At 40.4% G+C, this 10,609-nt stretch overlaps 1 protein-coding gene across 2 annotated transcripts in view; it reads left to right on the top strand.

Annotated features, from left to right (window-relative positions):
* Positions 1 to 10,609, top strand: part of ZNF217 (zinc finger protein 217) — a 48,983-nt gene that overhangs the window by 12,594 nt on the left and 25,780 nt on the right. The window lies entirely within an intron of this gene.

Below are 10,609 nucleotides of genomic sequence, written 5' to 3'. Positions count from 1 at the left end.
GGGGAGGGGGGGGAGCGGGAATCTTTGCACCTTTTGTCCAGACTAGAAAATAACAAATACAGTCTTTCAGGTAGGATCTACAGCTGCTGTCACCTCCACCTTTTCTTTTCTTTTTCTTTATTTTTTTTTAAAAGGGAGATAGCTTATGCTATGGCCTGATTGACTGTGTTTGGAAGCTTCTTGGTATCTGTTGCTTACATCTTAGTCCCAAACTCTGAGATGTTTGAAATTTTACTAAGGAATAGTCTGTTGATGGGGAGAATATTTCTCCTTTTTGTGAAGGCAAATTTTTTTTTTTTTTTTTTTCCTCTAATGCACATGCAATTTACATTTTTAAAGGGAGGATGGCCAGTTACCAGCCAGTAAAGCTGAAATGAATATTTTGACATTATGTTCCTTATTGGTTTTCATAAAGCTTCCAGTTAAAGACTTGCTCCTTCTGTACCCGGTTCTGACTTCTGTATATTTTAGTAAAAAAAAAATTTAAAAAATATTTTGCACTGTTCATTTTGCTCTTTTCTTCAAATAGCAAATGTAAAATAGCAACCCCAGAAATTCGTGTTTCCATTATGCAACTTGAGACATTCTAGTTGTATGTCTTAGTTCCTGTAATTTAAATGGGACCTAATTTTAATGTCTCTGTAAACTGGCAATGTAATGAAGTGCTGTGTATCAGGAAATTGTACACTATTTACCTTTTTTCCTGTTCATAAGCTGAGCCATATGTACATAATCTAGATTTTTTCCCCCTAGTTTTGCACTTTTATAGCCTATTTTTTTGAAGATAAACTCACTTGGAAAATGGTTAATCTATTTTTTTCTGTCTGATCTTTCAATGAGTCTTATAGAATGCATGCTGTAACTATCATCTATACATCTTACTGGGGTATATGATAAGACATGCACAGGGCTGCAGTAATGTAAAAACTAATTGCAAAACTGTTAAAGAATCTTCCTTCTTGCTGGTACAATTTATTTCCTAAAGTTTTCTGGCCTTTCGTCAGATCTCTTGGGAACATATTGGAGAACAACATGCCATCGAGACTTTTCCATATCATGGAAATTGCAGCCCTGTAGTTCAAAGTAGACTTTTGCCCATCAGTATTAACTATTGGGATACTACTGGTTTTGTATGTTTCTTTGGAGATAACAGTGCATATATAGAGGTACAAGTTGTTGATTTTTTTTTTATATGTATTTATTTCATTCCATTTTGTTTTAATTGTTGAAACCTTAAGTTGTCAAGCAGTAGACACACATTACTCATTTAATTTATGATGTATTTCACTTCAGTTGACTATGTTATTACATGTGGATGTAAATATAGATTTGGTGTTTTGCAAATCTGGCTTTCTTGTCTCTTGTTTAAAACTTCAAAATAATTGTCTGGATGTCTTATTAGATCAAAGATGAACTATATACAGAGCACCCCCGAACTTTGTACTGTTCCCAGTAAAACTTTTTAAAAGCATTTTGAAGAAAATATTCTTCTGTCATTCAGGAAGATATGTTACAAACCAACCTCTGCTTTCCCCGTCAGCTATTTCTTCTTGATCCCCTTTCCTTGAATTACACACGGGGTAGAATATTCATCTTGATGTGGGGGAAGAGAAGGCAGATCTCTTGTTTATCTGAATTTACTTTGTACAAAGGGGCTTCTTCAAAGTTTTACTTGTGCTAAACAAATGCCTTCCAGTGCAACTTGAACTTTGATGTGCTTAGGAAAAGCCAATTGCTCCTAACTCTGCTAAGTGGCAAGGAGTGACATGGGGGCTTAAAACTTCTGAAAATTGGGCTGGGATGGGTAGAAAGCCCACTTGAAAACACCTTTCTGTTGAAGACTATTTCATCCTTAAAAAGAGAAGCAAAGAGCTTAAAAACAAGCATTTTTGGTGATCTTCCAGGCCTTTTGTTTTTGCAGAAGGCTACACTAATTTTCTGTGCAATCCAAAGCCTAATAAGTAATAACAAATACCAAAGGCTCATTTCCAGTGATTATCCCACCAAAATGTCATTCATTTGGACTGATAGTGGTACCTGAAGAACATCAAGTGGAGACTTGTCATACTCAGACTTCACTGGAGGATAAGTGCATGGTCTAAGAAACACTTGTGCCCCATGAAGGCCCTAATTGTAAGTTAATTGTCCTTTAAGGTCACATGAAGAATGGGCACTTTAATCATGACCAAGGGAACCATTGACCTAGCCAGAAAAGGTTTGAGACCACAGTGACCCAAACACACTCCTTGTTCCATACCTACCAGATGCCTGTTATGGGTCTGGGGGGGAAAGAAGATATGAGAGAATAGTCTTCTTTGCTTTCTAAGAGCTAGACTCAATAAATCCCAAACAAATGGCAATCTTATGTGGTATGAGTGTCTTACAGAAAGACCCTGTGCATTAGCTCGGAAACTGTATAATTGTGTTAATACAACACTAGCCTGGTGATTAGGGTACTCTCATGGCAGATGAATCAGGCAGGCAGACAAGCAACTGAATCCAGGTGTCATGCATTCTGGGTGATGGCTCTATTTATTAGTGTCTGGTCTTTTCTTGAAAGAGGGTTCATAGGTACCTACCCTCAGGAAATAATTCTGGGCTGCAGATCCAATGAGAGCCATTACCAAATCCCAAGGAGAAGGTAGCGGTTTGGGAAACAAATTTCCAAAACCCTTTTAATGGGTTTAGATCCCTGTCACTTGCTATTTTATATCTGTACATTTCACAACCAGCTTTATTTGTAATATCTAAATTATTAGATTTTTTTTTTTGTCAGAAAATAGTGTATTAAGCCCCAAATTCTCAGGACATCTCTTTTCCTTTCCCTGTTTTTAATCTTTAATTTTCAAAGTTAACTTTCTGCTTATTCAATCTTGTGGGGGGAAGGAGGAGGAATTCTCTAAAGGAAGAAGTTTGGGGGTTTGCTTTGGATTGTCTTTATACTTCTAAAATTTAAAAACAAACCAAAACCCAACACTGTTGAAATGATTAAACAAATATATATATTTCATTTTCTCATTTTCAATTCAGAAAAAAGTGGTTTAAATATTTCCTTCATTTCATATTGGAAAGAAGTCTTTCAAAGTAATATGTTCTCATGGGGGAGAAATTCCTATCTGTCAGGCTTTGGATTGGCAATGGATTATGTTGTATCAGAATATGTAACACCTCTCTCCCCGGAATAACGAAGTGTTCACTTCTTAAGTAAATTACACCGTTCCTGAAATCTACGTTATAGAAAATGCATTGAGTAAGAAAGACACAGTAACCTCATGCTGAATGCAGAGGCGGTAAGAGAACTAGAGGTTAGAGGTCTTGAGCAAGGCCATACACACAAAGGCCAAAATAGGAATAGGTTCCAGTTTGCAAATCTTTGCTTTTGTACCTAAGTAAGTCTGGGATGACTTTATTGTTCTCTATGGTGTCTCTCTTGATCTAGAGAGAAAATAAGAATATGAATTTTGACTAGTTCTCCACCCCCTCAGTGCAAAATAGGAATTCATGTGTAAACAAAATTAAACCTTCAGATTTCTCATATTAACGGTTTTTTATTTTATGCAAAATACTGTGTTTTCTCCCTCAAAGCAGAGTATCATTAGAGGGCCTTGAGTAATGTTTAAATGGCTGGAATATATAACTAAAATATATAGCATTTCAGTACTGCAATTATAACTGTCAGATCATTTGGTTGGTAGCATTAATTGTAAATATTTGTTTAGGAAAAAATCACTCCTGTGCTTCTAATAAACTAACAGTTAGCTATACCATCAAAGAAAATACCTTGTGGTTTGATTTAAAATTAAAAGGAGGTAACATTCATTTTTCTTTTATTAGGAGGATTTAATGCAGTCTTAAAACATTCTTCCCACTTCTCCTTCCTTTTTCTTCAACAGTAAAAGAAAACGCAAGAAAATCAGCAATGCATTATTTATACAAATTAGATTTTTCAGGATGTAAAATATTTCTTTTCCAATTTCTACCCACGGAAGTAAAGAGTACATTTTAATTAGGGTTTGCAATTCTTTTAAATGCAGTACTCTTGACCTTAAAATATTTAACTGAAATAGATTAGTAAATTTACATTTATACTTTTACATATCTAAAATGTTTCCAGAGATTGGGGTTATAACACCACTCATGTTTAAACAGTTGTCACTTTTACACATTTAGACACATTGTGTGTGCTAATCACCCAGAGTGCTTGTTTGTTGCATATGTTTGTGTGATCTCGTAGCAATGATGCATGCAATTGAAGTGTGAAGTTGCTTTTGCATTTTTGCATATATACATTATCATCTATTTTGCATGCAATTCCTCCTCTCTGAGGATTCTTGATCAATGGGAGCATCGGGTCTAATATACAAAGTAATTTGATGCAACAATTAAAAAGGCCAGTGTTAGAGTTAAGAATTTTTTTTTTTTTTCACTCTAGTTGTGTGTGTGTCTTATAGTATGTCACATTCTTCCTCCTAGGATCAGTATGGTCTATAGCAGGGGTTGTCAACCGGGGGTACATGGAAAGGGGCTAGAAGGCACATGTGGGTGGGTGGGGATGGAGCACCGCTACCCACCACCCTGTGCCGCTGTCTCCCAGGAGCAGGGTTGTGGGGGTGGGAGGCACAAGGGCAGTGGCTTCCCTCTGTAGGCTGCACTGGTACCACCCGGCTGTCCCCACCTCCTCCAACTGTCAGCTTGCTTGCACACTAGGGCATGGCTGTACCCTGCCACCATGACCCAGCTGCCACCACCACCACTCCCATCAGGCTGTGGCTCCTTGAAGGGGAGTTGGGGTGGAGGGCAGTGTGGGTAGCCTGAGAGGAGCAGTGACTGCTGGTCCATGGTGGCTGGGTAGAGCTGTAGCCTGGCACATAAGTGGCTGGTGGGGGGGGGAGGCGAGGGCAGCATGGCCCCTCTACCCCTGGTGGCAGAGTGGCTGGTGTGGTGGTCTCAGCAGTAGGAGCAACAAGTCTCTGTGGGTCAGGAGTGCAAGCAGCAGGTCAGGAGTGAGGGACACCAGCAGGGCTGGGGAATGTTGGGGGTTGCAGGTTGAGAGTGAGGGGCACCAGCAGGGCCAGAGGGCTTTGGGTTGGGAGTGAGGGGTGCACTGGCAGGGCTGGGGGGATGGTGTGTCAGGAGAGAGGGACTCTAGCAGAGCTGGAGAATATGGGGGGCTGCACGTCAGGAGTGAGGCGCAGTGGCGGGAGGCAGGGGGTGCTGTGCTTAAAGAGTAAGTGGTAACAGCATGGGCAGGGCATCAGGGATGCTGCTCAGCACCACAAAGCAGCAGGGAGGGATAGCCACAGCTGGACCTGTGTCCTGGTGAGCAAAGGGGGGGCAGGGGATGTTCTGTTTTTCTGATATTAAAAAAAAAAAAAACAACCCAAATCATCCCAAAAGTTGTAGGTATTTAGAACTTGTCATATTATAATGATTGAGGCACTGGGAAGCTTCCAAATTGCTTTAAAATTGTAAATATATAGATAAATATAGGCATCAGTTGAACATAATGTTTTACTGGGGGGGGTGTGTGTGTGTGTGTGTGTGTGTGTGTGTGTATCTGTACACACACACACACGCGCACATATTTTTCTGAAATCAAAACAAAACATCTATCCATCAATTTTGGGGCTTTTTAATCAAGAGAACTTGGGATTTTAAAACAGAAAACCAGGATCCCTGATGATCATGCACGTGATTTCAGAAGCTCACCAATATCAGCAACAGTGGGAGACAAACTAGTGGGTGTCTACAGTGTTTCGAGTTAAAAGGACCCGAGTAGGCTCTTATCTTCACTTACCGTTTCATGTACAGTTGAAACTGGACCATAGCTCCTCTTGAGTAACAAGGATGCATTTATTATTTGTCAGCAAAAGCTAAGAATGTGTTTGAGCATTAGGTGGCAGTGTTTGCATGCAGTAGCTATTTGAAACGAGCTAAATGAAGAGAGAGATTAGTAGTCGCCATACAAACTAACATTGCTGAAAGTACTATGCATCTCAAGGCCAAGTTTACTTTGGATACCTAAATCGATTAGCTGCTCCGTGAACACTGGTGAAAATAAAACAGGCACAAAACTTCCCCAGAACATGCAAGAAGAATGTTGACCTATTTAACTCAATGTGTAAAAGAAATCTTACTATAAAACCAGACAACTCGCTGACAAGTGAGATGAACCAAAGAAAGCTTGCAGATACAGTAATGTTATCTTTCATTTAATCTCACTAGCGTTTCAATATTTACTGAATTAGGTTGCCTCAGAACAAATTTAGTGTGCATTAGTTTAGCTCCTGGCTACCTTTATTTTTTGACTGCTCAAGATTTTCTGATTAATTAATAGATGTATTATATAACTAAGATGCACTATATAATGTGGCACACATCATTTTGTGACAGACATCTCTGGCTTGATCTTAATTATAAACCTCTTTGTTAATGTGAAAGGATTGAATGCAAAGAATTGCGAAGTACTGGAGCATAAATACATTAGTTGTACACAAATGTTTGAACTTGGGATCTAGTTGCAGACCTAGTCTAACACCATTATTTACCTTTTCTTCCCACTAAATAATTAATTGCCAATGCAGTTCCCATGATTCTAGATCTGGATGTTTCCAGTTGCATGGCATGTTTTGATGTGTGAAGAGAAAAGGGTGGTAAGAAAGGAAGAGCAGCCTGAATGGTTTAATCATAATGGGGAAAGAATAGACTTTTTGGTTTACTGGTAGTTCCAAAGAATTAGTCAAAATAATACTGTTTTGAATTGAATTAAATAGAATTTTTTCAATTTTAAAAATTACGAAAAAGCATTGCTTTTGCCCATATGATGCAGCTTATTTCAATTTCAGTGTTTATTTCCAAAAAAAATCAAAAAGTATTCCTAAAGGCAGTCATATTGAATAAAAAACTAAATGTTGTATTTAAAATTGTTGAATTTTAAAATTATGAAACGAGAAGTCAAAATGAATTAGCCAAATTAAAGAAGGTTACATTGTTGACCAGACCTACCCTTAATACATTTATAGAAAACTGTGCAGGTTTCAGTTCTGTTTTCAGCTCATGACAAATATTCCTGCAGTACTTTTGAGACCTGAAGAAATGTTACAGTGAGCAAGCATTCCCTATGGAGCAAAAAGCATGTAATGTTACTGGGACCAAAACCATTTTCAACCCTGTTTTTCACTGTTAATACTGTTTGTTTCTTCTGCATTTCTGTTGGCTTGAACAGAACCATGTTGGCTAGTTTCATTTTCCATTTCCTGTCATTTTACTCTAACTCATAGGCAACGCGTCATAGGGACATCGTGGGGGGGGGGCTGGTGCCCCCCCAACAGCGAGTGCTCCGGCTGGTAGGGGGCATGGAGAGAGGCCCCCCCCCGAAATTGGCTCTGCCAGCGGCAGAAACTCCAGCACTTTCGCTGGTGCCATGCCGCTGGCGCATTTGGTGATCAGCCACTGGGGGGACCCCCCCTCGGTCATGTCCCACTGGTGCCCCGCCCCCGACTCAGGAGGCACCAGTCACCCATGGTCTAACTCTCAATGGATTTATATTCTTTCCCCCTCAAAGTGTGTTGATTGATATTAAAAGGTAACTGAACAAAACATTTCTGCTCAAATGAAGGAATATTCTCACCGGCCCTTGATCTGGTGCTATGATAGCATGATGGGGTCCTTCCTTAAAGGTGTATATTTCTTCATCTTTAAAACATGAGCTCAATTGTTTAAAGATGGGTTTTTGTTATGTAAAAGATTGGACTTTTCCCTTCTCCAACCGAGAGGTATTTGAGCTTTTGTAAAAGCTTAAGTGTTTTTTAAATGTGTTGATTTAACTTAGATGCATCCAAACTACCAAGATAATGTGCCTCCAAGTCTATTGACATTCAGTCAGTAATATCAACAAAACGCACAACCCCCCCCCAAATACCTGTTATGCTGCTCAACTGTTGTCAGTGGAACTGGAATTTTCATGTGGCTGCTTATAAATAGAGGCTTCCATTTCCGAATGGATTAGTAATTTTGGGTGCCTTTGTTCTGGGTCCCCAACCTGAATCTCGTATTCTGAAGGCTGAATTTCAAAAGGTGAACTCTGTGTTGTCTGAGTTGGGCATGGAAAATCTGACACGCTCAAAACATCACTTTTGAAGCTTTCCGAGAATATAATTTGTGTGTTAGAAAATAAAGGTCAGTGATACTTGTATACAAAGAGATAAACTATGTTAGCCAAAGCATTTGTTTGCCAATTAACTCCTGCTAGTTGAGGATCCATGGCAACATTAATATGATAGTAATATTTTTGTGTTGCACTAAAAAATAACGTTTGTGTGAATGAGCTTGTCTGAGCAATACTCTTTTGCCTAATTATTATTTATTGTTTGCACCACTGCACCACCTAAAGATCCTAACCAAAACCAACCTGCTTTGCGCTAGTGATTAAAGAAAACTGGTAAAAAAAAAAATGGTTGCTACATCAAACCATCTGCAATCTAAATAGTAATATTTAGCACTTGTATAGCATTTCTGACATGAAAATTTCAAAATCACTTATGTGAAAATCAGGCTACAGCCAGATCTACAATACAGTTTTGCCAGCATAGCTTTATCTGTGTAGCTAAAATAACAAGATTTTGTGTAGACAAAGCTTATCCTGGCAAAAAGAGTACTTTTCATTGGCATACCTTTATACCGGTTCCCTGAACAAAATAAGCTATACCAGCAAGAGCATTTTATTTTTTCCAGTATAATTATGTCTCTGCTTAGCACGCTAGCCAGTACAAAAAAAGTACAAAAAAAAAAAAATCACATCACTGCCAACATCCTTCCTCTGCAAAAGCAGTAAGTAGTTAAAATATGCACAAGAGATCCAAAAAAGAAGATCCATACCCTCTACTATATAGGAAGATGGAAACTCCCTATGTTCCATATCACCCTGACTGGACTAAAATTCTTCTTGATCACAAATGCAGTGATCAATATGACCCTGAGCAGAGGAGGAAGATCTTCTAGCCTCTGGGTTTTCTAAGACCCAGCAGAACCTCAGTGAAAATCCACACCATTGGCTGTGGCCCCTATCCAAGGCTTTTGAGAGAGGTATAATATCTCCTCCCTGATGTACAACCACCTTCTTGGTTTTCGCAACCCTCGATTGCTTCCTGCAAGTTGGTGCTTAAGTTCCTTTAAAAATGTTTTTTAAAAGCACTAGGGAAGGGAGAGTGTCATTCTTTTCCTTTTCAACAACTCTTGTAGAACTACCATCCATTTATCCATTGCTAATACTAAGGTTAGGCAGCAGTTAAACAGGAGTCTGAGGTGTAACTTGGGCTTTAGATGCCTGAGCACAGCCTGGTAGGGTATGTGAAATGGGCTGTATTCGATTCAGATTCGGCCTGAATCGGGGACAGTGATTTGATTCGTTGATTTGGATCACTGTCCCTGATTCCATTTGGCTGAATCCGAATCTGAAGATTCAATGCTGATTGGCCGAATCAGCGATTTGGACATAGGCACAGCTTTAAGTGTTTTTTCTACGTACCTCAAGGTACCAGGTGCGGCTTGTGAATGCTGCAATGCTGGGGATGATGAAGGGTCCCACAGGAGTGCAGGGGCGGGTCACCCCTGCGTGCTCGGCGGTGAACCCGCAAGTGGACCAGAAGTATTTCTGGTCCACTTCCAGGTCCACCACTGAGCATGTGGGGGGGCCCCCTGCACCTTCCCCTCGGCTCAATGATTGGCTGCAGGGGGATCCCGGGTGCCCCCCCAGACCCAGGAGACCCCAGTCACCGAGTGGTGGTGGGCATGTGGGGGCCCCCCAGTGTGCTTTCCAGCAGACCCAGAAGTGGACTAGAAGTGCTTCTGGTCCACTTCGGGTCTGCTGGGGTGCTCCTGTGGGACACTCCGTCCGCCCCTCCATCACAGTGTTCACGAGTCACCTAGTACCTCGAGGTGTGTAGCAAAAATATTTAAAGCTATGTCCATGTCCGAACCACCAAATCTTTCCTAATCTCTCTGAACTGATTCAGAGGGTTCCAATTCAATTTAGAGAGATTAAAGGATATCCTGATTCGCTTTCGGAGATTCAGCCACCAAATCAGGCTGAATCGAATCGGGGACCAAAGCTGCACACAGCCGTACTGCCTGCATCCTGTTGTGAATCTGAGCCCCAAAATTATCAGCCCAGTATCATTTAATGAGTTGATGGAAGAGCCAGGATTAATCACAAGGTTGTTGAGTCAGTTTAGCTTTAGGCTAGGTCGTACTTGTTAGGCATGTGGGTAATATGAGTCAAAAAGTTTCTGCGAACCTTTCCAGAACATGTCTGTTACTGTATATAAGGTGCAGCTTGCTTCCCTTGCTGTCTGTCCCTGCACCTCTGAGGTGCTGTACCTGCAGGTCATTGGGGCCTACAGTTCTGCTTGTGAGTTCCCCAAGGCTTGGGCTTAGCTTCTAGTTCTGAACAGGAATCTCCAGGCAGATTATGGGAACCCTTGTATCTCCTGATTCTTACCTCTGGTATGTAATAGGGTGCTTGCTGTTGTGGTGGGTGAGAGGCTGGCCTGAATGATTTTTAGGACTCTTTTGATAAATGTTTACTTGAGTGGGTTGGACACAGTGGGTG

This window comes from Alligator sinensis, unplaced genomic scaffold (assembly GCF_000455745.1).
Source record: "Alligator sinensis unplaced genomic scaffold, ASM45574v1 scaffold115_1, whole genome shotgun sequence".
In the NCBI taxonomy this organism is placed as follows: domain Eukaryota; kingdom Metazoa; phylum Chordata; order Crocodylia; family Alligatoridae; genus Alligator; species Alligator sinensis.
This window is presented reverse-complemented; position numbering and strand designations above follow the sequence as displayed.